General features: G+C 41.7%; 1 pseudogene across 1 annotated transcript; it reads right to left on the bottom strand.

Moving 5' to 3' along the window:
* Positions 1–243: 243 nt before the first annotated feature.
* On the bottom strand, positions 244–2,107 carry LOC308527309 (AMMECR1-like protein; annotated as a pseudogene). The gene is made up of 2 exons: positions 2,020–2,107; positions 244–1,265 (listed from the first exon to the last, which is right to left on the bottom strand). The product of its transcript is annotated as an AMMECR1-like protein (transcript).
* Positions 2,108–17,693: the final 15,586 nt, after the last annotated feature.

The raw sequence follows: 17,693 nt of genomic DNA, 5'->3' as shown, positions 1-17,693 counted from the left end.
TGAGGAAAGGCTGAAATAAGGAGTGGGCCCTGCGAGTTCTGTTTCATTCAATATAACACCCCCCTCGCACCCCATCCTCGAGTCAGCTGGAGGCAGACTTGGCAACGGAAGCTAGCCTCATAAAATGGTGTAGTAATAGAAGTAACGGGACCAGGAAGAGGAGGCGTCTGCTCCAATGACGTCATAGCCATCGGTGGCCACAGGGGGTGGGGGTGGGGGGGGGACTGGTCATGCAGCCGTGTGTCAGGAGTAATGATTGTAGAGGCGCCAGGCATGAAGAGTGCCAATCTGGAAACCGTGCAGTAGAGAAGCAACATATTCTGCATAACTGATGGTCACTTTCTCACTTCGGTACCTGGTGAGTCTGATCGCTTTTCTGAGTTCACTGGTAATTGGAGCCTTAAAGCCACCTTTCCTGAGCAAGGAGTCTATTGTCCGGATCTGATCCCAGCCTTGCTCCTTAGCAACCTCAGGTAAATATGTGGCTGTACGTTTGACACCTTTTTCATTGATGAATTCATTTCGAATCCCATGGACCCCTACCTCCCAGTCCAGGTAACCACTGGCGTCCTCCAAGATAGTCAGGAGGGAGACAGAGCAGGACAGTTTAGGCAGCTCCTCTGGGGGTTGAGGGGGGTGGGGTGGGGGGTGGAGGGTCGACTGTCCTTAAGGGCGCTGATTAGCGGTATTCCCTGAGTCCTGAATGAAGATCCATGGCCGAGAAGGTCCCAATGCAGCCACAAAGCCGCTTGTCCCGCCCTGTCTTCATGTCACCGAGAGCGGAAAGGGGCCACTGGTGAATCTAGGGAGTCCTGGCTGAGGGAAGCCATGGAGGTGCCAGTAGAGGACATCAAAGCAGGCGCAGCACATCTCTGCGGTCACCGCCAGATCCTTGGTGGTGCTGGCAGTTCCCTTGGGTCGGGGCAGGGGACTCAGAGCTCCCGAGGCGGGATTCATCCGTGCGATGGGAGAGTTTCAGGTCCCAGAGGTAAGTCTGACACATCCTCCCGACCAACCCGCTGCCACCACATGCTGGCGGTTGGGAAGAGGTCCCGGTTGGAGCCGGGCCGGCGGTGGACTGGTTCCGGTGAGTGTGCGTCCCACTTCCAGATGGAAGCCGTGGGCGTCTGGCCCCCGCAGCAGCCTGCGGCTAGCTTGGGCTCGAGTGGAAGAACGCGGCGTCTTTCCCATCCTGACCCGGTGCTCGCGGCCTGGAATGCGCAGAACCTGGAGCAGAGAGTTTGTATCCCCCGCCCCGGGGACAGCTGTAACAGAGGAGGGCGGCTATTCTGTCTCTGAAATGAAGTTTCTTCCTTCTGATCCCATCCTTTCTTCCGGTACCTTCTCTCCCGGGGCGGACCGGACCTCTCCCGCACCGCCTGTTCCTGTCTCATGGAGCCATGCGCCCTGGGGGGGCGGCCGGGTCGGGGGGGGGGGGGGGGGGTGGGGAGAAGCGTCCTGCGGGGCGGTGGACTGACGGGCGGACGGGCGGACGGGCGGACTGGCAGACGGGCGGGCGGGCGGCTGGAGGACTGAGTGGAACCTGCCGAGCCGTCTGTATCCCCGGGGCAGGGTGACGGGACGCCCGGAGGGGCTCTCCGGGGCTCTGTGAGCGGCGCTGGGCTCCCCAAAGTCAAACTCTTGATGGTTTGGCAAAGATATGGATTCTATGGAGCTTCCTCACTACAAAGTTTTCTTTTTTAAAAAATATATTTTGACTTTTTTACAGAGAGGAAGGGAGAGGGATAGAGAGTTAGAAACATCGACGAGAGAGAAACATCGATCAGCTGCTTCCTGCACACTCCCCACTGGGGATGTGCCCGCAACCCAGGTACACGCCCTTTGACCAGAATCGAACCTGGGACCCTTCAGTCCGCAGGCCGACGCTCTATCCACTGAGCCAAACCGGTTTCGGCTCTACCAAGTTTTCTTATGTGCATGATGCAAAGTTGTCTCCAGCTTTCCCCCATTAAACCTACAACCGCTGGAAACCCCATAGACCCCTGTGCTGCTGCTCACGCTCTCGTTTACCCGTGGGAAGCCCTCGCAGGTGCAGACCCGGCAAGGTAACTGAAGCTCCAGCTACCTTCTTCTTTGCCCAGCGCATCCCGAGATGTGTTGAGCGGAATAATGATCCCTCCGAAGATCTGCACAGCCTAATCCGTGGAATCTAGCAATGTGTCACCTCGCGTGGCAAAATGGGATTTGCAGACAGAATTAGGGTTGCGAATCAGCTGACTCTACATGAGATTATCCTGGATTATCCAGGTGGATCCCATGTAATCACAATGGCCCTTAACAGTGGAAGAGGGTGGCGGAGGATGAGGGCAGAGGGGTGTGAAGTGGAAGGGATTCCACCACCCCTTGCTGGCTCTGCAGGTGGAAGAGGAGGGCTATGAGCCAAGGGATATGGGTGACCTCGGGAAGCTGGTTAAAGACAAAGGAATGAATTCCTTCCCAGCGCCTCAGGAGGAAAGGCAGGCGTGGTGGCACTTTGACTTCAGCCCAGGGACACCAGTGTTAGATGGCTCGCCCACAGAGATCAGCCACTAGATCTGGGGTGATTCTTTTTTGTTTTTTATTTGTTGGGGTGGTTCTTTATGACAACTAGGGAACTACTACTTGTGTCTTGGCCATGCCAACGCTGCTGGCTGCTCCACACTTGGCTGCTTCCTCTCCTCTTAGTTTTGTGCTTAATTTCCCCAACTCAGGTGGGCAAAGTACAGACTCGCAATTCTACGGCTTAGGCAGATGCCTAACAAGGAAACAAAATGCCACTTTCCTTCATACAAGACGGCGTCCACCTTTTAATGTTTAGGTTTGTATTTGGAGATGGAGTCTTGGGAAGGTGATTACGTCATGAGGGGACAGCCCTCAATGATGAAAATGGTACCCTTAAAAGATGGGGGACACAGTGTCCCCCTTCTCCCTGCGAGGGTGTAGTGAGGAGAAGGCAGTCTGTGAATTAGGAAGCCGGTCCTGAGCTGACACCATCGCTGCCCTGATCTTAGACCTCCAAACCTCCAGAAGGGCAGGAAGTAAATTTCTGTTAGACACAAGCCATTCAGAAGCTATGGTGTTTCTGTTGTAGCTGAAACAGATCAGGAATCCCTTTTCTTTTCTCTCCTACCTCTTTTATTTAGTTAGTTATTGCTTCCTGGGAGAGTTTTTATCAATTCTCTCTTAACATGTCTGCTGAGTTTATTGTTTATTTTATCATATTTTTCATTTTCAAGAGCTCTTATTGGCATGTAAATGTCCTTCAAAAGTAGTATCCTGTTCTTGTTCCAGGAATGCTGTGTTTTACCATCTATGTCACCTTCTTCAGAGATGAAAGCCTCTAGTCTCTATCAGGTTGGGGAAGGCAGGGTAATCCGAACGTGTGAAGTAAGTGAGAGGATCTAGGATTCTAGGTTCTTAAACAGACTGTCAGCCAATCTGCTGTTTTTCAGGCCGTCCTTCCCTTACTCACAGACGCACCTGCAGTGTCCAGCTGGCGTGTTTTCAGGGCTCCGCAGCGCACACTGGGTGGCTTACTGGCTCTCCCCATGGCTAGTTCAGGACCCAGTGCTCTCGGGCCCTGGAGATCCCTTAACATTCACCCCAGTTTTCAAATTATGATTTTTCTCTTTGTCTTCTTTTGCAATTATTTTTTTTCCACTGTTTTCTTTGTCCTTGTGTTATCATCACTTAACAAATATTCCCAACTGTTGTTTCAGTAGGGCTTCTATAAGGAATAGGGATAGATGTATGTGTGTGTTCAGTCCACCATATTTAATACCTTTAATTGGGGTGGCACCATATGTCTTTTGAATGACTCACTTGAATGAATCATCCTCCCCATCCTAGTCACCTGTCTGTGGGGTGGGGGTGGGTGGGGAAGAAGCATGGCACAGAGGAAAGCCCTCTCAGCACAGGCACTTCTTAGAGAACAGACCCCTCTCCCCCTTTCCCCAGTCGGTGGTTTCAGAGCCAGTGGATAGCCTCTTAGTAAATGTTGCATTCAGGGTCTCTTCCTGATGTTTTGTTTTAGGGGGACTGTCTTCAGAATTTGGCATTTCACTTTTGGCTTTAGGCCTTCACTAAAATTTTGAGATAACAGGAAAAATTTCACTCAGTATCCTATTATATATTGAGCTGGCTATTATTTATTTCCTAAGAAGTCTTTTCCCCCGAAGTTAAATTAAAGAATTGTTCTGAGTGCTCAAACACTTGATAATAATTATTTTGCATTTATTTCACCTGTGCCTTCTGCTTATCTATATTCCTGCCCTTAAATATATCAGTGTAAACGGATTTTTTGTGTGCTTCCACAAAATTACGCAGGTCTTCAAATGCTAATTACTTAGTGGCAATAGTGCATATGTCTTCTTTAGTGAAGATATGATTAGGTACATTTCATAATATATGGTTCTATATAATGAAGAATGGAAGTACTGAATTAGGACCGATAGGAAAAATTCTTATATAAGACCATCAAGCAAATCAAATAGATAGCACTTACTATATTTTGAAGCATTTTACTTTTTCCTTTCTTACCTTTAACAAATATTTAATGGGTTAAGACAACGTTAATACTAGTTCCCCGAAAACACACACACACATCATAAATTCTCAGGAGGCAAGGCTGAAAGGCATCATAACCAATGACTTTGAGCTGTGACACCACTTTTCTTTCTAACGCTCCCTGATGCCATTCAAGGAACTAACTCTGGAGCTGCATCTATGTCTAGAAATAATCATTTTCTTTCCTTCTTATTGTTCTTTTCTCTTACATTATTCTACTATGAAGTAAGTTCAAACATGAACTTATATTTCTAGATGATGGAAAACAGACTTATTGCCCTATTAACTTTTATACACCAAGGTCTCCTATTTTTTCAGTTCTCCCACTTTTTTTCCTGGCAGTAGGCACAGCTAGATTTTCCTCAATGACAAGATTCTCCAGAAGCCAACCCCACAGCTTCTGTGCTTAGTGCCTCGGGCTCATTTTTACTCTCACTTTTGGTCTTAGAAACTTACTGCAAGTGTGATGTTCAAAGAGAGAATTTACCTCATCCTACACATCTTGCATATGCCTGCTAACAATATTTTGCAATACTATTTTCTACAAAAACTTAAATAAGTTAGGGGTAATTTCTGAGAGTCAATTCGTTTGCAGTGAAAGGAAATAATGTAAAATTGTGCCGTACTGCCATGAATTGAAGCTTCAATCTGTTTGGGGTGATGATGATTACATTTTGCAGGAGGTCATTCAGGAAAGTAACATAATGGGAGCTAGTGCCAGCTTTGCCTGGAATGGAGCCATCTTGCCCAGAGCTAGAGGAAAGAATGCACTTTTCGCAGAGTGGTGTCAATTAATGAAGGTTTTTCTTTATGCGCAGTAACCAAGATGTTAATAGTTAAAACCCAGTGTGGGTTTTGAGGCACAGAGACCCATCTGGTCTCCGTTCTGTCATTTGCTTGCTGTGTGAGCTTGGGCAGATGACTTACCCAAACCTCATTTGCCTCCTTGGTAAATGAGGGCAGTACTATTTCTCTTACAGGGTTCTTAGGAGGATTAAATGAGATAAAGTTGGTGAATGTCCTTTGTAAATTTTAAAATGCCGTGGAAATCCAACTGGTATGATGGCTTAATGATTTCTGTGGCTGAATGGTGGTTTGCATTGCATTGTAAGACTATCAAACACAGTGGGGTGGAGCCTTCAAGGTGCCTGAAAACAAGGATTCAGTCATCCTGTTTGGCACTGCAGCCCGTACACATCTTTAGTTTCCATTCCTGCTCATTCCATAGGACTGTCCTTAGGAACGATTGTTTTCTATGTGCCTGGTATGTATTTTATTTAGTTTTCAGAATTTCCAGATACCATTTAATAAGCAGTGATGCAATTGCAATCTTGCCAATCCTGAACCAGTTACATAGAACAAAGGCCTTTTATTTCTAACTAGTAGCCCTGCACACGAATCCATGCCTCAGTAGCTCACTGCCGCCTTCCAGTAGCTCTCCGCCTGCTGCCCTGCCCTCCTGTAGCTCCCTCAGCACCACCCCCCCCCCACCTCCTCTATACCTTGCTGCCCTGCCCCCTCCTGTAGCTCTCCACCACCCGCTTGTAGCTTGCTGCCACACCCTCCTGCTGATCCATGATCCGGTCGTTACGCTGTCAGTCATTACACGTCAAGGTGTAACGACCATTTCCATATTACATCTTTATTATATAGGATTCTCTGCATTGCTCAGAACCCAAGGAAAGAATAGGGGAAAGGGTTCAAGGCTATCTGGGTTCTTGTCCCAGGTTTACTGTAAAATAATGTGCCCCTTGGGGAAATCACAGTGATTCTGGGCCCTTTTCCTTTTCTTTATTTTGATAGAGCTGTACAAACAGATGACCCCAAATAAAGTCTGTTCTTTGCAGTAATAGTTGAGCTGTTATTGACATTCTAAAACAAGTGGAGACGTGACTCATGGAGCTGTGAAGCATCTCTGTAACCATGTTTTTAGAGCTGCCGCCTTTCACAGATGATGACAGAGCCCAGCAGAAATAGTTGATTTTACCAGAGGCTCCAAAGGCCATGGAACTGGAACACATCTCCTTTTCTTCTGACCTCCACTTAGCCAAACATAGGCTTCTACATGTCAAGCTTGGAAGCACATGGCCAGTGTTCTAAAGGGGGTTACCCTTCTAAGATTTTCCACTAATAGCAGGAGGCTTTGAAATTCTTAAATAATCCTCTAAACTTTGAGCCCTGGGATGTGTGGCTCAGTGGTTGGAGTGTCATCGCATACACTTAAAGGTGGCAGGTTTGATTCCCTGTCAGGGCACATACCCTGGTTGCTGGTTTGATCCTAGGTCAGAGTGTGTACAGGAGGCAGTGGATTGATGTTTTTCTCTCATATAGATGTCTCTCTCTCTCTCTCTCTCTCTCTCTCTCTCTCTCTCTCCCCTTCCTGTGTCCCTCCTTCCCTCTCTCTATCTCACTCCCTCCCTCTCTCCAAAATCAATAAGAAGCATATCTTTGGGTGAGGAAGAAAAAATGGTAAATACTACTTTTAAAAAATATTTTCTATTCTTTGAGACTTACAGCTCTATTTTCATGTTAAGGAAGTTGTATTAGTGCCAGATAATCATCTGAACTTCTGGATGCTTCTCTGAACTGAAATTCTGAACCTCTTGAGGTTTTCTCCTTGCTATCTGAAATTTATGCCAGATAAGCCTTTTTCTAGAGAGTACATTAAGGCTCTTATTTTCTCATATAAGAAAGAATGTGTGTGTGTGTGTGTGTGTGTGTGTGTGTGTATGTGTTTGGGCGGGGGGGGGGGGGGGCCGGGGAGGAGGGGAGGTATTGAGATCCGGTAAAATACAATCGCTATGTGACAAATTTTTTCAAAATGAGAAAGTGGTTATTTCAAGTTTTTAATACCAAGCAAGTATTTTTCTATCCTGCATGTATTTATTGTACCTCTTAGGTGCATTCTCTTTGGGAAACACAAATGATTTGAGGCATAGGTTGTCATTTGTGGTATTCCCCCCCCCCCGCCCCCCACCACACACACAAAGGCTGTGAACAGGAGCTATATTTCAGGAATATCTAGAACCAGCACCTAACGCCATGTCTAAGATGTAACTAATAAATATGAAATAGGTGAATGAACACATTCTTAAGGCCAGGACATAAGCAACTAGAAATATTTCATTGTCGATCACAAAATGGCAACTGATCTAAATGATGCCGACAAGTACTATAGCAATTTTTTTAATAGACTGTCTTTTTAAAAATACATTTCGTTGACTTTTTTTACAGAGGGGAAGGGAGAGGGTTATAGAGTCAGAAACATCGATGAGAGAGAAACATCAATCAGTAGCCTCCTGCACACCCCCCCCCCCACTGGGGATGTTCCCACAACCAAGGTACATGCCCTTGACCGGAATCGAACCTGGAACTCTTCAGTCCACAGGCCAATGCTCTATCCACTGAGCCAAACTGGCCAGGGCTACAGCAATTTACAGAAGGTAGAAAAGTTCTTGTGGGATTTCCATATGAGAAGCCATTTGAAGAAGGGTGAGCTGGCTTGTGAATTATTCAGAGGATGAGTCACAGAGAAACTAGTCTTTGGACTAAGCTTGAGTTTAATGATCGCAGTGCAGTGGTATTACAAATGAAGGCAATGACATGCACTCACTCACTGAGACTTGCAGAGGTTATGAGGGTTGTTTCAATATCCAAAAGCAAGTACAAGGGAAGGCATGTAACAATGACAAAGGCAAAGACAGTAAAGCATTTACTAATGACTATGAACACTAAGATATAAAAATCAGCAAATTGGGAATAATAGATGACCTCCAGGTCCTAAAATAATATAATCCTTGAGAAGAAACCATGGAAACACAAGCATAGGAGAACTCAGAGTCACCCCCAAATAAACTCCAAACGGATCTGATCATTGAAATAACATTCCTGTCTTTGTAACTTTTAAAGATTCTTTGTATTTTGTTATATGGACAAGAGCATTTTAAGGTACTTCATCATTTGATCTTTAAAACAAGAAAATATCATGAGATTACCATTGTTTGTTTCTTCCTATTGACTCACCACCAGAGTGAACTTATCATCAAGCATATTTGGGTTCTGCTTCTTGAATATCTTTTTATCCCTCTTCCCTTATTCTTCATTTGAACATATGGATCTACCATCTACCTAACTGCTTACTCCAAAAGACTGAGAATCTTCCTTGAGACTGCTTTTCTCCTTAGCCCCTCAATCCCATTAATCTACCCTCAAATGTATCATAAAGTCATCTAATTCTAACTATTCTATTAATATCATCCTAGGTCATTTCTCACTGACTGCTTCAGTAGCCTTTTACTTGCTTTCCACATTCATTTTTTCCTCCCTAAACTATTCTCTGCAAATTACAATTTAAGTAAAAATATAGAGCCTTCTTCTTTCAATTATGACAGGGAACTAGAACCAGACTTGCTGTCTTGCTATAAATAAATATTAGTCAAAATACAGGAAACAGTTGGGTTGTTTTTTTACATATATATTTATTGATTTTATTTATTTATTTTTAAATATATTTTATTGCTTTTTTACAGAGAGGAAGGGAGAGAGATAGAGTTAGAAACATCGATGAGAGAGAAACATCGATCAGCTGCCTCCTGCACATCTCCTACTGGGGATATGCCCGCAACCCAGGTACATGCCCTTGACGGGAATCGAACCTGGGACCTTTCAGTCCATAGGCCGATGCTCTATCCACTGAGCCAAACCGGTTTCGGCTATATTTATTGATTTTAGAGAGAAAGGGAGAGGGGAGAGAGAGAGATAGAAACATCAACGATGAGAGAGAATCATTGATCGGCTGCCTCCTGCACACTCCCTACTGGGGATGGAGCCCAAAACCCAGGCATGTGCCCTTGACCAGAATTGAACCCGGGACCCTTCAGTCTGAAGGTCAAGGCTCTATCCACTAAGCCAAACCAGCTAGGGCCAGGAAACAGTTGTTTTAAGATATTGAGCAATAGATAGCACTAGACTGTGGATACTCAGATAAGGGCAACAAACAAGATAAGCCCAATAATAATCCTGGTTTTCTGTCTGGAAGCATATTCTTTTGTGGTGTAGGAGAGGAGTAACCAAGCAGAGCATGTCACATGATCTTGCTGAGTTGGAGGGACCAATCAGAGTTTTGGGAGGCTGAGTGGCTCTGGGAGGAAAAGCATAGGAGAGAGGGGAGCTCTTAAGAGATTGAGCTCTAGAGATATGCATAAAATTTACTTGAATCTGTGGATGAAATCAATAACCCTAGGCAAAAAGAATAAGCTGAAAATTTCCCAGAGCTCACTCATGGCTGGGGGACATGCAAGTTCCAATGAAACAGAGCTGAGAGTATTTTAACATTTTGTAGGGTTCAATAAGGACTCCAAAAGCCATATTTTACTAGTAATATTAACCTGTCCCCAGAATAAAGGCTATCAATTCACTCTAGCAAAGCTAAAACAAGTGTCATTAATAGAAAGCACAATATGTAATGTGACTGTATGGCAAGGCTACCTAACCTCATATGAGATACTAGAAAGGCTTTCCTGGGTACGTGATTTAAGCTGAATGTTAAATGCTGAGTAAGAATTAGCAAATTGAAGAGGTGAGAAGATAATTGAGTATTTCAGCATATGCAAAGACTTAGAGGTAAAGAAGACTCAAATAAATGTAAGAACTGAAAGACCAGTGTATCTACAGCAAAATGATCTATGATGACACAGGGAGACTGGCAGTGGCCACAGAACCTAAACTCTCAGACGTCATATAATGAATCCTCACTTCACACTGTGTCTTGTTGTTTCTCTTGCTTGGATGCTAGTGACTTTGGACAACTTCTCTCAGGAATCACGAGTGAGAAAAAGGAAGCGACAGGACAACTGAGGAATGAAAGAAAGAAGGAAGCCGAAACCGGTTTGGCTCAGTGGATAGAGCATCGGCCTGCGGACTGAAAGGTCCCTGATTCGTTCCGGTCAAGGGCATGTACCTGGGTTGCGGGCATATCCCCAGTGGGAGATGTGCAGGAGGCAGCTGATCGATGTTTCTCTCTCATCGATGTTTCTAACTCTCTATCTCTCTCCCTTCCTCTCTGTAAAAAATCAATAAAATATATTAAAAAAAAAAAAAGAAGGAAGAGAGCACTTAGGCTGTCGGAGCAGTTTGGACATGGAGGAGATGCTAAGGAGGAATAAAACAGGTTTTCACTATGTTCCATAATTTTTAAATAATGATAATTAAGAGAAAATTGTTATGACTGAAATTTTACAAAAATGAAAGACAAATTTGTGCACAGTCATCTCTGTTAATTTGTCCACATGAATTAAAATTTAAGACAATAGAAAGTCACTAAGTAGAAAGTGCATATTGGTAGTGTCAGTGAGTACAAGAAAGAAATTATAGATTTTTCTCTAAAATTTTTTCTTTTACAGAAAAAAATGCAATCTTCTAATGTCACAGAACAAACAGAACTTGGACTTATGCTTTATAGTATACATAGCCAATTTTGTGTTCACTACTTCTAGCAGATCTCTTGGCATTTTATTTTCTCCAACTGGAAAATTGAACAGTGTAGGCAGTGGTGGCAAAGAAATAATCATTTCCACTATGGAGATTTTAGTTTGATGTGTCTGAAAGGGACTTGAACATGGAGAAAGGCAAACAATGTTTTTTGATAGATTGAAAACAGTAGTGTAAAGATATCTATTTCCCCTAGATAGCATACATTATTATAAGACCAAAAAATATAGAGCTATTTTTGAAACTAGGCAAGCTGAATTCTAACATTTTTATGAAGAAAATAGATGTTTAGGAATAGCTAAAATAAATTAAAAGTCTGAAAAAGAAAAACAATAAAAGGAATAAGCCCTACAAGTTATTGAATGTATAAAAGCTATAGTGATCAATTTTAAAAATTAAATATTTTTGTATTGACATAAGATTTGAAATAGTCTAAATAGATATGAGCATTCAACACATAATGAAGATGGCATTTCTAATAAATAATTATCTAGTTTAAGAAATTTAATTCTTGATTGACTAATATTTAAAGGCAAAAACTGGTATCATAAAACTATGAGAAGAAATAATGGTATAATTATTTTTCACCTTGGAAATCAAGATCCAAAAGCCTAAAATCTACCTAACAAAGCTAAGTACATTTAATATGAATATTGATAATTATTTTTTATGATTAATATATTAGAACAAACAAAATGGGAGAAATATTTACAACTCATGTGAGACTCTAAGAGCTGTTTAAAAATATATATACATTTAAATCAATAAGAAAAAAACTAGCAACTCAATAGACTATTGGATAAAGGTTTAGTCCAAGCTCTAAAACCCACATAGCCTAATCCAGTGGTTCTCAACCTTCTGGCCCTTTAAATACAGTTCCTCATGTTGTGACCCAACCATAAAATTATTTTCGTTGCTGCTTCATAACTGTAATGTTGCTACTGTTATGAATCATCATGTAAATATCTGACATGCAGGATGGTCCTAGGCGACCCCTGTGAAAGGGTCGTTCGACCGCCGAAGGGGTCCCAACCTAAAGGTTGAGAACCGCTTGAGCGTTGTGGGCCAGAACCCAAGGGGAAAAAAGTTTCAACAGAATCAAATCCCGCCTGAGATCAAGCAAGGGAGCGGAGAGGCAGTGCCACTGGACATTCATCTACAAAGAAGTTTACGTAGAGCAATGGCCAGTGGAGGCCGGATTCCAATGTGCAGGTGAGCATAAGAGAGTTAAGGAAGTGAAGACAGGAATATAGACCGCTGTCAAGAATTTTAAAAATTTATAAGGAAGGGAAGAAAGACTAGGAGAACTAGTCAGTGAGTAGCAAGAAAGAAATTATAGATTTTTCTCTAAAATTTTTTAGAGAACAAACAAAATGGGAGAAATATTTACAACTCCGGAAGGAATTGTTAATAGGAGTTTTTATTTTGTGTTTTTTAGGACAGGAACAATTAAGCATATTTGCAGACTGAAAGAGTCACTGGAGAAAAAGAAGCTGAAAATTTCAAGAAAAAATGGATAATTAATGAAGCAAGAAGCTGGAGTAGAGGGACAGGGAAACCTTTGCGTTTTAGGTAAAGATTAAGATGGCATAGTTTTAAAGCACTCATTTAAAATTAGGGATAAGCAAATTCACGCTTTCACCTAAAGAAATACAGCTAAATAGGTGTTCCTGTTATGTTCCCACAGTGCCCCCTCACCACCATATGCATTCTCCTTTGTTACTGTAACTATTTACAAGCTTATATCCCCAGTCTCTTGCATCTCCCTGGTGAGGGGTGAAAAATAAATGAGAATTCTTAAGCTAGTTCAAGCCCTTAGCAAGTAGTTGCCCAACTTCTGAGGCCAGGTTTTACTAATGATGTAAATCTGTAAAGGCTTTGAGAGGAGTCAACCAAAATGATGCAGTTTGAGAAAACAGAACCTATGGGAGATATTTTAAAATCCTAAAAACAACAGCCCTCCCACCCCCCAGAAAAGAATTCCAACAATAAAATGTGGGAGAAACAGGTGAGAAAACAAGGAAATAAGTCGAACGGTATGTTAACAATTATTAAAGATAAAGGCTTCAACTGCAGAAACTTGGTGGATTCAAATGGTTGATCCCTCAGGAAATATTTTCGAACTTAATAAAAACATTGCCCTTCATCCCAGAAGAGGACTCCTTCCCTTCTTTGGTGGAAGACATAAAGATAACTGCTACAGCTCTCCTCCACATGTGATTTCGTAACAGTAGGATCAGTTTAAAGAAACCTCATGGTGCCCTAACCAGTTTGGCTCAGTGGATAGAGCATCAGCCTGCGGACTCAAGAGTCCCAGGTTCGATTCCAGGCAAGAGCATGTACCTTGGTTGCGGGCACATCCCCAGTGGGGAGTGTGCAGGAGGCAGCTGATCGATGTTTCTAACTCTCTATCCCTCTTCCTTCCTCTCTGTAAAAAATCAATAAAACATATTTAAAAAAAGAAGAAAAAGAAGCCTCATGGCTCCCATTCATTCTTTAGCTCTAGGACTGATTTCATAGATGGGGAAAGAGGCCCCGGAGACACATGACAGTCGGCTATTTGATGGCTTATAGTTACCTATGGCGGTAAATACGTTTTAACTTTTTTAACTGCTTTTAGTACTTTTTCTTGTCCTTTAGCAAAATGAATGGGAAGCCCAATGTTGAACGGAGCAGGCCCCTTTTATGCTCTGCTATTTGTGAATGGGCGCACAGGAGTGCCATGTGGGTGGGTGTATGTGTTGAAGCAACAGGTTTCGTCACCTCTTGCTACCACATTTCTCCCACTGTTCCCTTACTTACTGGATTTCTAACAGAAGATGGTTGGTCAGAGTTAAGCATAAAGTTAGAAAAGGCACAATTCTAAGAACAATTAAGTCCATTTAACAGTGAATTGTAGTCACAAAAGGCTGACAAGCAAAAAGGTGGAAAACCTAGAAAAGCGATTGAAGGCAAAATGGCAGACTAATTGGTTACTTGAAAATAATTACAATCTAATCAGCTCTTATGGAACTCAGAAGCATAAATGCCAGAGTGATTAATAGGATGCCTGTTTTTATTATTCATTGAAGAAATTGCTCCATTGTAAGCAAACAGATGTAATTGAATTGTAAATTATGATGCTTTGTAATGCTTGATTTTATTTCTTAACTGATTTTACCTTCCCCCATATCAATGAATTCTGAAGACTGTTCTGTATAAGTAAATGTATGATCAATGCTAAATTGTTCTCAAAAATATCATATACTAGGTAATGAATCATTTTAGAAAAATGTTAGTAAAAATTAAAGACTAAAAAAATACAGAGTTGACCTCCAGAGAGACAGGTTGGGGGGAGGTGGGGAGAGAGAGAGAAATCAAAGTAAAGCAATAAATAGGCAGCCCTTATTATATCTATCTGTATCCAGGAGTCTAGTACCTATTAGAATGATTATTCATTATTAGGTAAAATAAATCAGCAAATATTATTAAATAGATTCTTAATTTCCAGGGGAGAGGAAACTAATTCATTTATGTAGTCTTCACAACAAGGGTACATCTCAATGTTAAGGCCATATTTGTCCCATGAAGAAATTGACTAAGTCCTTTCTTTCCTCCCTACCTCCCTTTTTCCCTCCCTTCCTTCTATTCTTTCTTTTTTTTTTCAGAATAGCACATATCTATGATTTAAAATTATAACCCAAACTCAATTCCTGTGTGCCACAAGCTTGAACATGACTCATAATTAAAATCAATTGTGGAGATAGTGATGGTTTCATATTCAGCAACTTAAGGAACAGTAGGAGTGGTTGCAGTAGAATTTTAGAAATCAGAAGGAAATTAATATTAACAATTGGCATAGGACTTATGAAAACTCTGTTGTATGGACATGTCCATAATTCAAAATTTTACCACAAGAACTAGAAATATCAGAACAATTCAAAAGACCTTACACATTGTATTTAAGTAGGTTATAGGGACGTTCCTGTGACTGACTGCTGGAATGGCATCCTTTGCACCCACTAATGGAGGTACAAGTGCTGTGGAAAGTGGGCACAGGGTCTAGAGATGTGGCTGTGAAATTAAGCCAAAGGAAACCAGAAATATTCTCTGGAAAACTGGCTGTATATGTGAATGGCTCTATTGTTGTACTGTGGGGTGACACTACAGTGATAGTCACAGTGGTCAGTAAAGCAAAATCTTCACACTCTCTGCTCATGCCTTTGGTGGTTGACAATAGACAGAAAGCTGACAGCAAGTGGAATTCCCACATACTCTCTCAGGAGGGAGTTTGGTTTCTCTGATTAAAAAAAAAAGGTTACAAGTGAATAACAAATGGTTCAATTAAACATCCCTTTCCAGCTGACTAGTTTTACAGTACATAGTACCTTTGTAATTTTTTGTAATAGATGGTAACAATAGAGCTTTTGTAGCCCTCTTGTTATGAGATATTTCTTGGAATGGGTATTGATGGGGTGATACAATTAGGAATGATTGATGGAGAATGTGTTAACATAATATACACATGCAAAAAAAATCTCCTTACACTTTAAATTTGATGGATGCCCAAGCACCAAAACGTCAGATTGTCATGTTGGAAGGGTCTGCAAAAATGTGGTGCATCAGGCCCTGGCCAGTTGGCTCAGTTGGAGCGTCATGCTGTTCCCCAAAAGGTTGAAAGTTTGATCCTGGTCAGCGCACATGCCTGGGTTGCGGGTTCCATCTGAGGTCAGGGTGCATAGGGGAGGCAACCAATTGATGTTTCTCACATCAGTGTTTCTCTCTCCCCCCACTTCCTCTATTTCTCTAAAATGAATTTTTTAAAAAGGTGGTACATCAGGATTCCTGTCATGACATCAAAGTGGTGGTGGCATCTACCCAACAAATAGTTTAGGCTATATAGCAATGGGTAAAAGAAGCTGGTGTTACCAAGCAGCTAAGTTAGGTGTTATTTAATGCTTTAAAAGAGATTGTGAAATATTGTCATATATTCACCTTGTAATGATTATTTTGTTTTAATTTTGGACATTTAAAAATTTCCAGAGATAAAGCTAAAAGCAAAGTAATATTGGATACTGAAGAAAAATTTCTACAGGTCATCCCTTACGAATAGAATCCTTCAATACCATTTCTCAGGAGGTTTTTGTAGTATTGTTTTGAATGACTACAAAAGGTATGATGGTTGAGATATGACTGCACTTTGGAATATAAATTGTGAGGCTGATATGTTTAAAACTCTTGATGGATCAGCACTATTTTAAGGAGGACAGTTGCAGGCACTTTGTATTGTCACATTAGATTCATCAGAATTCACTGTGAAGTCCTATTTTATTATAATAGCTATAATGGGATAAGAGGTACACGTTTTATGCTGTGCTATCAGGTTTCTACTTACATAACTAATGAGTTGACAAAGTCATTTGTATAGATTCAAGGGAACATGAACATGGTGCTCTGGCAGATAAAGCTTTCTGTGCTGTTGTTCAAAAAGAGTTTGCTTTCGCAGTTAGAGTAACAGGTGAGGTACTTGAATCAAACGGGTCATCACCTACAGCAGAAGTGCTCTCTAGTAGAGCTCTCTGTGATGATCAAAACATTCTACATCTATCTGCACTGTCAGTCAAGATGCTAGCCACCAGCCACATCTAAAATGTAGCTAGCATACCCCAGAAACTGAATTTTTAACTTAATTTAATTTTTTTTTATTTTATTGATTTTTTACAGAGAGGAAGGGAGAGGGATAGAGAGTTAGAAACATCGATGAGAGAGAAACATCAATCAGCTGCCTCCTGCACATCTCCTACTGGGGATGTGCCCGCAACCTAGGTACATGCCCTTGACCAGAATCGAACCTGGGACCTTTCAGTCTGCAGGCTGACGCTCTATCCACTGAGCCAAACTGGTTAGGGCTAATTTAATTTATTTATGTTTGAATTTGAATAGCATATGTGACTAACAATTAGTTATTGGATAGTACAAGGCAGAAGTATTGATTTGTAGTGGAAGTTTAGAATTCATGAATACAAGGGTTTCAACTGCATCTGCTGGAGATGTGATTTAAAAATGCTCCTGAGAAGGATAAACTGGGATATTATCATTTATTGACAGAAATAATGGGGACCGAAGATTGAAATGGTGATATAGATTTTAAAATAGCTGACATCAATAAGGGAATAGCTGTAATGCATCTCAATACGAAATTTCCAGGGACACAAATAAAAACTTAATGCAGGCCATTCAACAAGCCTCAGTCATAAAGGAGAAGATATAACAGGTAATAAACACAATTCAAAATCTCCAGCATCTAGAAAATGAAACAGTAGACACTGTCCAGATTCCATCATAAAAAAAGTGATCCAAGTTTCTTGGAACAGGGAGATGCTATTTTTAAAGCTTCATAGAAAGAAGAGTAATTATTCATCAGTCGGGGGAAGAAACATTTTCTATACTTGCACACAGTGCCATGCATGAAGTAAGAGACTTCACTCCAGAAATGTACAAAAAGAATTAAGGCTGTCATTAGAATCTGAAGCAGTTTGCACTGCACAATAACTGACATCAGAGACACGCATGATTGGAGAACTTCAAAATATCCAGGGTGGTCAATGAAAACTTAATCCTACTGTCCTATATTGAGAAATTAGCCAAGAAATTCAAGT

This window comes from Myotis nattereri (assembly GCF_964212035.1).
Source record: "Myotis nattereri genome assembly, chromosome: 11".
In the NCBI taxonomy this organism is placed as follows: domain Eukaryota; kingdom Metazoa; phylum Chordata; class Mammalia; order Chiroptera; family Vespertilionidae; genus Myotis; species Myotis nattereri.
The sequence above is the reverse complement of the archived record's forward strand: the minus strand, read 5'-3'. Positions and strand labels throughout refer to the sequence as shown.